This window comes from Myotis nattereri (genome assembly GCF_964212035.1).
Source record: "Myotis nattereri genome assembly, chromosome: 6".
Classification (NCBI taxonomy): domain Eukaryota; kingdom Metazoa; phylum Chordata; class Mammalia; order Chiroptera; family Vespertilionidae; genus Myotis; species Myotis nattereri.
The window spans coordinates 38,014,726-38,029,059 of record NC_138081.1 but is presented as its reverse complement, the minus strand read 5'-3'; the positions used below and the strand labels follow the sequence as shown (position 1 = coordinate 38,029,059).

At 42.6% G+C, this 14,334-nt stretch overlaps 1 protein-coding gene across 1 annotated transcript in view; it reads left to right on the top strand.

The window, feature by feature from the left end:
• Positions 1-1,597: 1,597 nt before the first annotated feature.
• Positions 1,598-14,334, top strand: part of FILIP1 (filamin A interacting protein 1) — a 192,186-nt gene continuing 179,449 nt past the window's right edge. Inside the window, exon 1 of the mRNA XM_081094854.1 lies at positions 1,598-2,104. The gene's annotated coding sequence lies outside the window, so the exon portion shown is untranslated. The remainder of the gene's footprint in view (positions 2,105-14,334) is intronic.

The following is a 14,334-nucleotide window of genomic DNA, read 5'->3' as shown; positions in this document are numbered from 1 at the left end:
GCTGCGGGTGCAAGCGGTGCTGGTGTTGGCAGCAGGTGCGAGTGCTGGGCGGGACCATGGCGCTTGGGAGCAAAGTATTTTCAGTAACCACTAGAGGCTTGCCCCAATGACAGCGACCAGTGTCCCCCCTTGGTCTGGTGCCCCTGCTTACTTGCTCCACCATCCCATTGTGGCCAACGCCCCCCATGTTCCACACACGCCCCCTGGTGGTCAGCGCACGTCATAGTGACTGGTTGTTTGGTTGTTCAGTTTTTCCAGTTGTTCTACTGTTTGGTCTATTTGCATATTAGCCTTTATTATTATATAGGACTAGAGGCTTGGTGCACGAATTCATGCGCAGGTGGGGTCCCTCAGGGTGGCCTGTGGAGATCGGGCCCCAGCTCGTGCCCCTAGCCTCGCAGCCCCAGCTCGCACCTCAAGCCTCACAGACCTGTAGCTTCTCCTGGCACCCCGCTTTGGCCTGGGCCACCCCCTCACCTGCTCTACCATCCTGTCTGTGGGGTGATTGGTTAGGGCTAGGCCCCCTGCTTGGCTCCCTCAGCACCTGGGAGATGGGCAGCAGCCCCACCCCCTCATGCCACTGCTGGTCACCGTCTGCGGGGTGATTGGCGGGGTGATCGGGACCCCGCTCACACCCGCTTTGGCCTGGTGCCGCCCACTCACCTGCTCCACCATCAGCTGTGGTCCCGCTCTCGTTGGGGCCCATTGGACCCGGCAGTGGTTCCACTGCTGCCTGCTGCCAGTGGTACGTCGTTGCGGATGCCCGCCATGGTCTTCATCGCCCCCTGGTGGTCAGCACACATCATAGTGAGCAGTCGAACTCCCAGTTGAACAACTGCCCGAGGGGACAATATTAGGCTTTAATTATATAGGATTAGTAAGACAGTTCCAAGAACTAGTTAAAACACATTTTTCCCCTGTGTCTTAATCTTGGCAGATTCACACTATTTTATTGTATAGCATAAAGCAAATAAAATATCTTGAGACATTCTCCATGTTGTTCAGGGTAGCAGCGACCCTTCCCTGGTTTTGGAGGCTGGAGGGTTAATAAGGAGGCAAAGTTGTCAAGCCCCGTTTTCCGGGGGTGTTCTCCAGGTCTTACTTTGAATGAATGACCTGAGTGAGCATCATTCACTACACTTTACGCCTTTCCAAAAACAATGTTACAGGCATGCCTTTATGGTAACCTGGCTTTTATAACATTCAGGCATATAAGCCGGTCAAGTCTGATATGCCTGGGTAAGTCAGTCACTTAGCTATGAATATAACACATCAATATAAACAACGGTCTGGAAATAATCTCTTACTGTGAATGTTTGCAACAGTTGTGATACACGTTTACAGAAGAGCTTCTTTTTAAAAAAAATGTAGGAACAAAGATCTCAGAAAGCCTAAAGGAGAGGAATATGGTATTGGTAAAATGCTCTGCTTAAGACAACTGTGGCTGTTTCTTTTCTGCTTGGAAAACCTAAGTCCCGACGCCCAATCTGTCTTTAAGAGCTTCTCCACTAGTAATTCCCTCTGGGTAAGGAGCAGCAGCCCTTAAAAGGGACGGCCGGTTTCCCGCAATCTTTCCCGGGCGAGCAGAGCTATATCCACTGATAACCCAGCTGCCGAGGAACCGAGCAGAGCCGGCTCCAAACTTCTCAGCTGTTGACAGGCTTGACTTGCTGAGAACACTGGTTAAATATAGCACGCGCAAGCCAGCGCCTCAACAAAGTCCCTGCCCTGCCGGTGTTGTGCAGGGAGCAGGAGACGAGAAACCTAATCTCGGGACCCAACAACACCTAGCAACAGTAGAAAAAACTTTTAAACAAAAGTCTGGGTGGGAGATCTACAACAGCCGCCAGTGTCTGCGGACCGGGGATTTCAGGGCGAAGAAGCTGCTCTCCCCTTCTCTCCACTCAGTTTCCTGCATGACTTCAGCTATTGGCTGGTCCCGGGAGAGCAAGTGGGAAAAGCTTTTCCCTCTGTATTCTTTTGGGCTGGATACTTTTCCAGGACTCCAGTCTCTCTCTTGGGCTGTGGGACAAGCCACTGGGTTCTTCAAAGGATAAGCTACCTCTCTAAAGGACATCCCCTTGGCTAAGCGAGCTGCCATCAGGTAAGAGCAAAATAAACAGTGACTTTTCATTCTTTAAAGAAATTTCTGCTCCAAGAGGAAGAGAGTTCTCCGTGATTCTGTGTTGCCTGTTTCCTTTGATTCTTACTGTTCCACTCTGTGATAGCACATTTGGGCATTATGGTAATCACTGGGAATTATTTTTAAAGAACTAGAAACACCGTGTCCTTCTCAGAATTGTACCGATTCCTTTTTTAAACACGAAGATTATGATGTTTTAATGGCCATCAAAAGATTTCTGCCAAGTTATCATTCTTTGGCGGGTAACAGAAATATGACAAGGGGCGATTTCACAGCTCCGTTCACAGTTAGGATGGCTGGCCAATGGAAGGGGTATTTTCCCTAGAAGCAAAATAACTAGTGTCATTTATTGAAACGAACTGAACAGCTTGTGTGGTAAATGGGAGGGAAGTCCTACAGGGTGTTTGTCTGGCTGTACTTTTGACTTGCTGCTATCTGCTTTTCCCTTCGCCTGATTCTCTGATTACACCGGTACACCTTGTGCTGGCTCTGACCTCATTACATTACAGCCACCCCAAGTGCTTCTGACTAGGCACAAAACATGCCTGGATATTAAATCACTGCTTTTGCAGTTACAGAATACAAACTACTCAGGAGAATATTATTTGGGTGGTTTTTTTTTTTTTAAAAGAAAAAACAAATTGAGGAATTGCTTGTACATAGATACAAAGAGCAGATTTTGATTTTTAAAACTGAAGTTGAATCTATTAGAAAAAATAAAAAAATCCTTTCTTGAGTTGTCCGAGTGTATGGGTAGTGTATTTATCAAACAGTGAAGGAAGTCCTTCTTTCATCTGCTAGTATATTCTCTCCCCTTCCATGAATTGCCATGCATTTTTCTCAGAATTGATTAGAGTTGTCAATTTCATATTTAATCTAACAAAAATTATGTCTGTACATTGGTGATGTGGTTAGGGTTGACACCTGTTATCTGTCATCGGTTGGATTTGTATAATAAGTTTGTTCCTTTAAAGGAACATAATTTGAATGAATATTCTAACCTAAGGATAATATCAAAGAAGATGCAGACGAATATTTTACAAGGAATTATTTGAGTCTATTTTGTCAATTTAAAGAAAGAATTTACCCAGGATCAGTTTTGAACACATTGTTGACAAATAAGAAGGCATCAAACTTTTCAGTAGTGGTTCCTATTTTAAGAAAAACTAAAGCTTATATATCGTATGTTCAGGAAAATGAAATAGTACATACATTTAGTACATAGTATGTATTATGTTTCATAATTCCGATTAAACGACTACTTTAAAAAGTGAATAAGCTAAATATTAGTAATAGTGTACGATGCACTCGGTTCCTTGGGTATCAGAGAATGAAACTCCTGGTGCCTCAGTGGAGATGAAGTATCTTCTTCTTGAGTTTTGAAAAGTCAGAACGAAATGCTCTACATTTTTCTTGTTTTTATCTTAGGAAGGGTCACATTGTTGGCTTACAAATCTACGTCTAAGGCCAAAATCCATTTCTTAAAAATATTATCCGAGGCAACACAGTTTAAGATTGCGGAAGTTGCAAGTCAGTCCCTACGATGTCATTTTATTTTATTAAAAAATGTATTGACTTCTTGGGGTGGCATTGGTCAATAAAATTATATATGTTTCAGGTGCATGTTTCTATAATACATCCTCTGTATATTGTATTGTGTGTTCACCATCCCAAGTCAAGTCTCCTTCCATCACCATTTATTCCTCCTATACCCTCTCTTTGCACCCCCAACCCCCTTTTCCCTCTGGTAATCACCATACTATTATTTGTGTCTATGAGATATTTTTTTCTTAATCCCTTCACCTTTTTCACTTAGCCCTGTAACCCCTCTCCCCTCTGACAGCTGTGAGTCTGGTATCTACTTATGAGTCTGTTTCTGATTTTTTTTTTTAATTAAATCTTTATTGTTCAGATTATTACATTTGTTCCTCTTTTTTCCCCCCATAACTCCCCTCCTCCCAGTTCCCGCCCCACCCTCCTCCCTCACTCCCCACCCACTGTCCTCATCCATAGGTGCACGATTTTTGTCCAGTCTCTTCCCGCATCTCCGACACCCCTTTCCCCCCCAAGAATAGTCAGTCCATTCCCTTTCTATGTCCCTCATTCTATTATAATCACCAGTTCATTCTGTTCATCGGATTATTTATTCACTTGATTCTTAGATTCACTTGTTGATAGATGCATATTTGTTGTTCATAATTTGTATCTTTACCTTTTTCTTCCTCTTCCTCTTCTTAAAGGATACCTTTCAGCATTTCATATAATCCTGATTTGGTGGTGATGAACTCCTTTAGCTTTTCCTTATCTGTGAAGCTCTTTATCTGACCTTCAATTCTGAATGATAGCTTTGCTGGATAAAGTAATCTTGGTTGTAGGTTCTTGGTATTCATCACTTTGAATATTTCTTGCCACTCCCTTCTGGCCTGCAAAGTTTCTGTTGAGAAATCAGCTGACAGTCGTATGGGTATTCCCTTGTAGGTAACTGAGTTTCTTTCTCTTGCTGTTTTTAAGATTCTCTCTTTATCTTTTGCTCTTGGCATTTTAATTATGATGTGTCTTGGTGTGGTCCTCTTTGGATTCCTTTTGTTTGGGGTTCTCCGCGCTTCTTGGACCTGTAAGTCCATTTCTTTCACCAGGTGAGGGAAGTTTTCTGTCATTATTTCTTCAAATAGGTTTTTAATATCTTGCTCTCTCTCATCTTCTGGCACCCCTATAATTCTGATGTTGGTACGCCTGAAGCTGTCCCAGAGGCTCCTTACACTATCCTCGCATTTTTGGATTCTTTTTTCATTATGCTTTTCCGGTTGGGTGTTTTTTGCTTCCTCGCATTTCAAATCATTGACTTGATTCTTGCGCTCCTCTGTTCTGCTGTCGGGAGTCTGTATAATATTCTTTATTTCAGTCAGTGTATGCTTAATTTCTAGTTGATTCCCCAATATAACATCGAGGGTCTCATTAGTTTTCTTGTAGATCTCATTAAGTTTATCGGCGGCTTCTAAACAGTTCTTGAGAGACCTTAAAAGTGTGGTTCTGAACTCTAGATCTTCCATGGACAATTTTGTCCTGTTTCTTTGTCTCCGCATTTTGTTATGCTTCCTTGGTGCACCCCCTAGTGGTCTTTGTTCGCAGTCTTATAGTTAAATCTTGTAGCTAATTCCAGGGAGGGTTTGACCTCCAGGCCAAGTGGCTATGAGAATCAGCTGTGTCAGCAGTGAGAGAACTTCTGTCCTCTAGGGAGGTGCTAATCTGGCGTTTGCCTGAGGCTATCCAGCAAATGCCTCTGTGCAGGGCTTGGGCGGGGCGGGTCGCACAGGATCAACAGGGTGGGCCGGAGAGAGCAGTGATGGCGGCTCTCAGTCCTGTCCCCAGGGGCTCTGCCTCTCTGAGTCCCAGCACCCGCTGCAAAGCTCAGAGAGAAAGCTGCACTCGCTCTGACCGAAGCCAGGCAGTCCCGCTTCTCCCGCTTGAGTCTGGGTCCTTAAAGACTCGCCAGGATCTGGAGCTCAGAGTCTGCGACTCCCTCCCGATTGAAAACAACAGCCGCGCCCTCCGCCCCCAGCCCGCTCCGCGCACTCCGCACCTCAGAATTTGACTTCAGCACTGCGCCTCCTCTGAGTGTCCGTATGCGTTTCTCTTTCCTCCTAGTTGTAGGACTTCCATTCAGCCAGCGTTCCAGTGGTTTTGGGTGATGTCCGTTCTGTCTTTTAGTTTCACTTTTGAAGTAGTTGTTCAAAGCAGCAAACTCCGGCGTTAACCTATGCCGCCATCTTGGTTCTCTCTGTTTCTGATTTGTTTGTTTATTTTGTTCATTTGATTCCACATGTGAGTGAAATAATATGGTGTTTCTCTTTTTCTGACTGGCTTATTTTACTTAGCTTAATATTCTCCAGGTCCATCCATGCTGTGGAGAAGAGTAAGATTTCTTTTTTTTCTACGGCTAAGTAATATTCCATTGTGTAAATGTATCATAGCTTTTTTATCCACTCATCTACAGATGGATCCTTGGTCTGCTTCCAAATCTTGGCTATTGTAAATAATGTTGCAATGAACATAGGGATGCATATGTTTAGATTAGTGTTTTGGGTTTCTTCAGATATATTTCCAGAAGTGGAATCACTGGATCACAAGGCAGTTCATTTTTTAATTTTTTGAGGTAACTCCATTCTGCTTTCCACAGTGGCTGCACCAATTCGTATCCCCACCTTCAGTGCAGGAGGATTCTCTTTTCTCCACAACACTGTTGTTTGTTGATTTATTGACATAGCCATTCTGAGAGGTGTGAGGCGCTCTCATCGTGTTTTTTTTTTTTTTTTTTTGATTAAGATATTACATATGTGTACCCTCTACCCCCCCCCCCCCCCCCCGCTCATCCCCTCACCCCCCCGTTGTCCGTGTCCATTGGTTAGTCCTATATGCTTGCATATAAGTCCTTTGGTTGATCCTTCCCCCTTGCCCCCACCCTCCCCTACCTTCCCTCCAAGGCCCGACAGTCCAATCAAAGCCTCTCCGTCTCTGGATCAGTCCTTGTTCATCAGTTTATGTTGTTCATTATATTCCACAAATAAGTGAGATCTTGTGGTATTTATCCGCTCTCCAGTTCCATCGATGCTGTGGCAAATGGTAAGAGTTCCTTTTTCTTCTTCCTCTTCTTAAAGAATACCTTTCAGCATTTCATATAATTCTGGTTTGGTGGTGATGAACTCCTTTAGCTTTTCCTTATCTGTGAAGCTCTTTATATGACCTTCAATTCTGAATGATAACTTTGCTGGATAAAGTAATCTTGGTTGTAGGTTCTTGGTATTCATCACTTTGAATATTTCTTGCCACTCTCTTCTGGCCTGCATGGTTTCTGTTGAGAAATCAGCTGACAGTCGGATGGGTACTCCCTTGTAGGTAACTGACTGTCTTTCTCTTGCTGCTTTTAAGATTCTCTCCTTATCTTTTGCTCTTGGCATTTTAATTATGATGTGTCTTGGTGTGGTCCTCTTTGGATTCCTTTTGTTTGGGGTTCTCTGCGCTTCCTGGACTTGTAAGTCCATTTCTTTCACCAGGTGGGGGAAGTTTTCTGTCATTATTTCTTCAAAAAGGTTTTCAATATCTTGTCCTCTCTCTCCTTCTGGTACCCCTATACTTCTGATGTTGGTACGCTTGAAGTTGTCCCAGAGGTTCCTTACACTATCTTCATACTTTTTGAATCTCTTTTCTTTCTTCTTTTTCGGTTGGGTATTTTTTGTTTCTTTGTATTTCAAATCTTTGACTTGATTCTTGGGATCCTCTTGTCTGCTGTTGGATCTCTGTAAAATATTCTTTATTTCAGTCAGTGTATGCTTAATTTCTAGTTGGTCCTTTTTCATGTCCTCCATGGTCTCACTGTACTCCTTGAGGGATTCATTAAATTTATCGGCGGTTTCCATAAAATTCTTGAAAAACCTTATAAACGTGGCCTTGAACTCTATATCCAGTCTTCTGTCCTCCTCCGTTTCTGACAATTGTGACCTGTTTCTCTGTCTCCGCATTTTGGCTGCTTCCCTGTGTTGATAGAGTGGCCCTGCGCGCCAGGTGTCCTGTAGGGCCCAGTAGCTCAGCCTCCCCAGTTACCTGGGGTGGACACTCTTGGTGCACTCTTGGTGCCTTGGTTGATGTAGGATCACTGGGAGGAATTGACCTCCAGGCCAATTGGCTGTGGGAAGCAGCTGTGTCTGAAGTGGGAGAATGGTCCCCCTCTGACCACTGGGTACAGTGGCTCCTGGATCTAAGGAGGTGCTAATTCAGCCCCTGCCTGAGGCCTCACAGCCGGGCCACGAAGAGGCTCAGCTAAGCCGCTGCGGGGCCTTGGGCCTTCTCTTGGAAGTTCCGGGTCTGGCTGGCCTGGCTGCAGTTAGGTAATTATCAGGTTGCAAAGGGCCGGGGCATTCACATGCAAAAGCCTCTGCCGCAGCCTGGGTGGGGCAGGGTCTCAGGGAGTCAAAAGGCCGGAGAAAGAAGCAATGGCTGATTCTCCACGCCCGGAGTCGCGTGTCTCAGTGTCCCGGTAACGGCTGCAAGCACCTCTGAGGGAAATCCGCCCTCAAGTTCGCCCGCTGCCGCCTGAGAGAGCAGCCTCTCCCCGTATGTGTCCTGGGTCCCCAGAGACTTCCCAGAACCGGAGATCAGAGCAGTCGGGAGCTTGTGATTCAAAAAGACAGCCGCGTCCTCAGGTGCCACCCCCTTTCCGCGCGCGCGAGCCGCCGCGGTACCTCTGCACTCAGCCTCCGCAGCTCCTCTGGCTCTCAGCGTGCTTTTCTTTTCTTCTAGTTGTAGAAATTACACTCAGCCAGCCTTCCTGTTTTTCTGGACGATGTTTGTTCCGTCCTTTGGGATAATTTTCAATTGCTGTGGGAGGCGACTATTTCCCGGTGTTTATCTATGCCGCCATCTTAGTTTCTCCCCTCATCATGGTTTTAATTTGAATCTCTCTGATGACTAGTGACGCTGAGTATTTTTTTCATGTTTATTGGCCTTCTGTGTGTCCTCTTTGGAGAAGTGACTATTTAGGTCCTTTGCCAATTTTTCAATTGGATTGGTTTTTTTTGGGGGGGAGTGCTGAGTTTTATGAGGTATGTATAAATTTTGGATAGTAACCCCTTATCAGATGTATCAACTAATCGACCATTAGTTCTAGGCATGTAATTTCTTGTGGAGTCAGTAGAACAGTGTGTAGGTAACTGAGTGCAGCATTTGGCCCTGAGTGAAAGCCATGTTTCCTGATGAACTGACATGTGAGTATCGTTTTTATGGCTGTAAGTTTACCCTTGAGACTTAAAAGCAGCTCATGTTAGCCCATGTACTTTCCTCTAGTATGTGAACAATCAGACTCCACAAACCATTCAGATTCTGTTCTCCTGTTCATTCAAGTTCACATTTCTGTGTTATTTTGGAATCCTCCTATCCCCTTTACCATAAGAGTTGTTAGATCCCATTATCATGTCTCCCACCACACTAAGGCCTACTCCCTTAACCCTCAGTCTGGATTGTAACACTGGTGTTCCCTTCCCACTTCTCATCCAAATCATCTTGCCCATGACCATGGGGTTAATTTTCCCAAAGCGTTGCTATGCTTGTCTCTTTGCTCTTCTGTTATCTTCTGGGACTCATTGTTGCTGTCAAACACCTAGGCTGGGTATTTTGAAAACCTTCTCTCATCTGGCACGTACTTAACTTTTCTAGTCTCAGCTTCCACTACTCAACAAGTGTTTGTCTCTTTGCTTCAAATATTTCAGATTTGGGGCCATTCTCCAAACACACACACACACACACACACACACACAGTGCACATTTCAGTGTTCTACCTCTGCCCATTTCATCCCCACATCTGGACACCTTTCACCCCCTTTCCCGCAGAGGCCTTGTTTACTTTTAAAACCCAGATAAGTGTCTTCCACGTTCACAACGATTTCCAGGCTCATGCCTTTTAGAAGCGATGCCGCCTTAGTTTAGACAGTTTGGTTTGCTGCTAGAATTAGGGTACTCAGGAGCAGGGTTTGCCTTTTTAAAGTCTGAACAGTTTTGTGAAGATGATTAGGTATGAAGCATTGTCCTAAGCATCACTTGGCTTTGAAGCCTGATACACATTGTAGATGTTTTATTAACATTTTTGGCTCTAGATTCATGATGACAAATATGTAAGAAAGTATAGATAAGTGTAAAATCAAGAAAAGGAACTGTAATAATAGTTAAAAACTTTTTACCTCAGAAATTTCCTAGGAAAGTCTTCATAGTTTTCTCATGCCCAGAAAAGTTATAAGTAATTGTAACTGGGCTCATGGACCTGGTTGTGGAGATGATATATCTCTTGAGAATGAAATAGAAAGGGGGATATATAAAGACAGCATACATTCATGCATGTCCTGTGTATGCACCTAGACTTTAAAAACTGTAATGCATATACTTTACTTTTATCATCTTTTGGTACCAGATCCCATTATTTTATTTTATTTATTTATTTTTATTAATTTTTTACAGAGAGGAAGGGAGAGAGAGAGTTAGAAACATCGATGAGAGAGAAACATCGATCAGCCGCCTCCTACACACCTCCCACTGGGGATGTGCCCAGCAACCAAGGTACATGCCCTTGACCGGAATCGAACCCGGGACCCTTCAGTCCGCAGGCTGACGCTCTATCCACTGAGCAAAACCGGCTTTGGCATTATTTTATTTTTAAATATATATTTTTATTGATTTCAGAGAGGAAGGGAAAGGGAGAGAGAGATAGAAATATCAATGATGAGAGAGAATCATTGATTGGCTGCCTCCTGCACCCTCCTACTGGGGATCAAGCCCGCAACCCAGGCATATGCCCCTGACTGGAATCAAACCCGGGACCCTTCAGTCCGCAGGCTGATGCTCTATCCACTGAGCCAAACTGGCTAGGGCACCAGATCCCATTTATAGTTACCTTTGGACTATTTAAATTATGGCCCCTTCTATTTGATGATCTTGATGAACTAGAATGGCCTTGAGCATTAAAATACTTAAATATCTTTTCTATTTTCCCTAGATATTTAAAAAAACACATTTCTGAGTTTTATTTTATTATTATTATTTTTAAAAAAATATGTTTTTTTTTGATTTCAGAGAGAGGAAGGGAGAGGGAGAGAGAGATAGGAATATCAAGATGAGTGAGAATTATTGATCGGCTGCCTCCTACATTCCCCCGCTCCCCCCATAGGTATTGAACCCACAACCCAGGCATGTGCCCTAATGGAGAATTAAACCGTGACCTCCCTGGTTCATGGGTTGATGCTCAACCACTGAACCACACCTGCCAGGCCTGAGGTTTATTTTTAATCAATCATGAAACCTATAGCCTTACTATGTGAGATAAAGCAAGAATCATGACTTTGAAGCAATTTTTTTGTGTCCATCAAAAGAAAAGCATTATCTTTATATTTTAAGATGGCCAAGGAGGTTAAAATTATTCTAAATGGGTGTTCAGCACGAATCACTATGGGGTTTTTCTAATGAAATTTGTGAAATATTGAATATATTCATTTAGCAGTGGTTTTCCTGTGGTTATAATTTTTACTTATTCCTTAAAAGTAAAACTTTGTGGTAAAATACACATTCTAAACTAATGCTAATTGTGTTTTTTGGAAGATTAGTATTTCTTCATAAAACAGGTGCCCTAAGCAATGGGATTTTATAGTTTGTTTAATCCACATTTTCACTAATGTGTCTCATTTTATTTTTTTAAACACCTGGGTTTTAGAAAAGCAGTATCATGGGAAGTGAGTGGGTAAACTTCAATTGAGATCTATTTCTGCAGAAAGGTTTAAGAGAAAAAAAAATGCTAGCAGCTTGTTAGAAAAGTGACATTAAATGCCTGCAGTGTAAGTTTGTGTATGTATTAATTACTATATATATACAAGTCAGTCCCTATATATATCTCAACAGAATACATCTTGTTTCCCCAGATCTGACTTGATGATATAGCAACAAGGACATGTTCATTGGTATGGAGGAGGAGGTAGGAAAGGCTAGTCTTATAGGCCTGGACTCAGATTTCAGCTCACTGTAACCCTGGGCAGAAATTACTCTCTGTGCCCCACCTTCCTCATCTATAAAACAAGTATAATAACACTATCTTCCTCATAGAGTTGTTTTGAAGGTTACATGAGTTAATAAAACTTAAAGTTGCCGGGTAGACTTTTCAATAAATTTGAGCTATTATGATTTTATTACCACACCATAAAAGTTGTTATCTGTTTATTTTAGTCTTTGTTGCACACAAAATTCTTGGATACAGATAATCTGTGAACTCAAGTTCATAGATCATAGAAAACAGAAGAATGTATTGTTTAAATTTGGAATCCTGTTTGGGACATACTTCGCTCCTGGGTACTCTAAGCAGACATAGTTTGAATGCCAGCCAATAATTTAGTATGGAATTTATATTTCAAACCCTCCCTTATCACTCAGCATTCTGCTGTCTCACAGAATCATTGTTAAAAAGGTTAAGAAATCACCAACAGCTAAAACTATATTATGGTTTCTATATTTGTTCTTGGAAATAAAGTGTGCTTATACATGGTGCTTGGGTGTCTCCTTTATAGCTGACCACACTGGGTGATGTATGGCAATAGAGACTTCTTCCTCTGTGGAGGAATACATTATTACATTTATCTCTCTTTATTTCTTCCCTTCGATGTTTTGTTTGTTTTACTAACCTAGTAACAGATAAAAATAAAAAGACCAAAAAAGGTCATCTCATGCTAGCTTCAACCTTACCAAAAGGAAATGAATTCTTGCTATTCATTGCCCTTAATCCTATTCATTCTTCTTACACATGACAAGAAAGTATAATCCAAGATGAACAAAAAAGTGTTCTATCGTAAATATGTGTGTATATATTATAGGGTGATGACTGTTCTGCATGTTTAATTTAACAAATGTATAGGAAGCATTCTTATAAGCGGGGAAGTGTCTCAGTAGCGTTAGTGTCAACAGGTCTGATGCAGGGTAGTTACAGTTTAGACCTGTCCGTTTTGCTTTACTTTTCTCACTTGAAAGAACGAGTTTCTAAACGATAAGGCAGACTGAGTTTTATAACTGTCATTCTCGAATGAAACCCCTGTTGTGGAAAGAAAGAAGGAGGGAAGGAAGGCAGGAGAGGGGAAAGGAAGGAAGGAAAAGAAAGAAATGAAGGAAACAGTTTTATTCCTGGCTTAACGAAATACATTTTAAAGGCTCTAGGGCAAAAATATAGGAAGCATAAGAAAATGTATTGCGTGATGCTCTTTCTCCTTAAATGGTCAGGGCTACTCTGCAGCTCTCAGAGAAGGAAAAAGGTTGCAGGCGGAATTCACTTTCCCGGTGCCAGTTTGATTCCAAAGGCCATGCAGTGAGTTGCGGAAGAACTTAGAGACAGGAAAGCAAAGCATGAGTTGAGCAGCTATAGTTGGCTGTAGCCAGCTGATTGCAGAACTTGAGAAAGTCCCAGCAGAGAGATGAAGAAACACGACATTAACCAGCACCCCAGTCCCTGAGAGCTTTGTGTAAGCCACAGCAGCACTGATAAGTCAAAAGAAGGTTGGTGTTGCTTTTCCTTTTTGGGAAATAGTGTCCATGTTCATAATATGGGGTGATTTATGTGTTTCTGAGGTCTGTGAAAGGCAGACTAAAAAAATTTTTTAAAGTTAATGCAGAGTTTATTTCAAGTGATCTGACTTTGAGTACTTAAGGTTCAGGGATTTTCTGTTTCTTTCTTGTTTAAATGCTGCCACCTACTACCTTTACCAAAACATAGATGAAAATGATTATTGTTGCTTCACTAGCCAAAGACCTTATATGTCCACAGTTGAAAACAGTCTTTTTTTTTTTTTGGTCTTGCAATCTCCCCAAGTTAATACGTTACCTGCTGCTTACCTTTGTAAGGAAAAGGTGTAAGAAGCCATGAAATGGACATATTGGAGTTGGCCAACTGCATTCTTTAAAAAAAGATTTGCTAAAGATTTAAAGCTAAAAGACAATCTGATTGAAAACAGTAGACTGCTGACATCACCAAGATAATCCAGTTATTGCCAACTTGCTTTGTTTGTTTAAGACAGCTTTGCAAAAATAAGGTTTTCACACATACCTACCCACCACACACACTCTCACACCCACGCCCACACCCACACCCACACACTCTCTTTCTCTCTCACCCACGATACAGTAATCGAGATCAATGACTTTGTTTTTTTCTGGTATCTCTTTAATATACTTACGTCCTAAGTAACTCATTTGAGGGCCTGCTTCTTTGACTGAGGCACCGCAGCATAACAGGAAAGGAAGAGGCATGGCTGAGTTCATAATGCTATTTCAGTGTGGCAGCCTAAGTGCATGAGGAAATGACACCATGGGCCTGTCTTTGGAGCCTTGCAGTTACTGTGACGACAACACACACTAATGGAAAACAAAGATGGTCTGCTTGCCAGGAGAGCCAGGAAGAGTTTTGCCAGCTCAGATTTTTCCTCGTTATTCTGTAAGTCTTGAAATGTGACCCTGGAGGTATTCAAGGCTCTTTGTGTTCGTTAACCGTTTAGTAAGTGACACATGCTTGAGGAGCAGCCTGGTATTTGGATGAGGGAGGGGCCTTCCACACGACTTTAATTTTCACATGCTGTCTTGATAGGTGTCATCTTCTGGTTTGGACACTACCAAACCAACTGCTT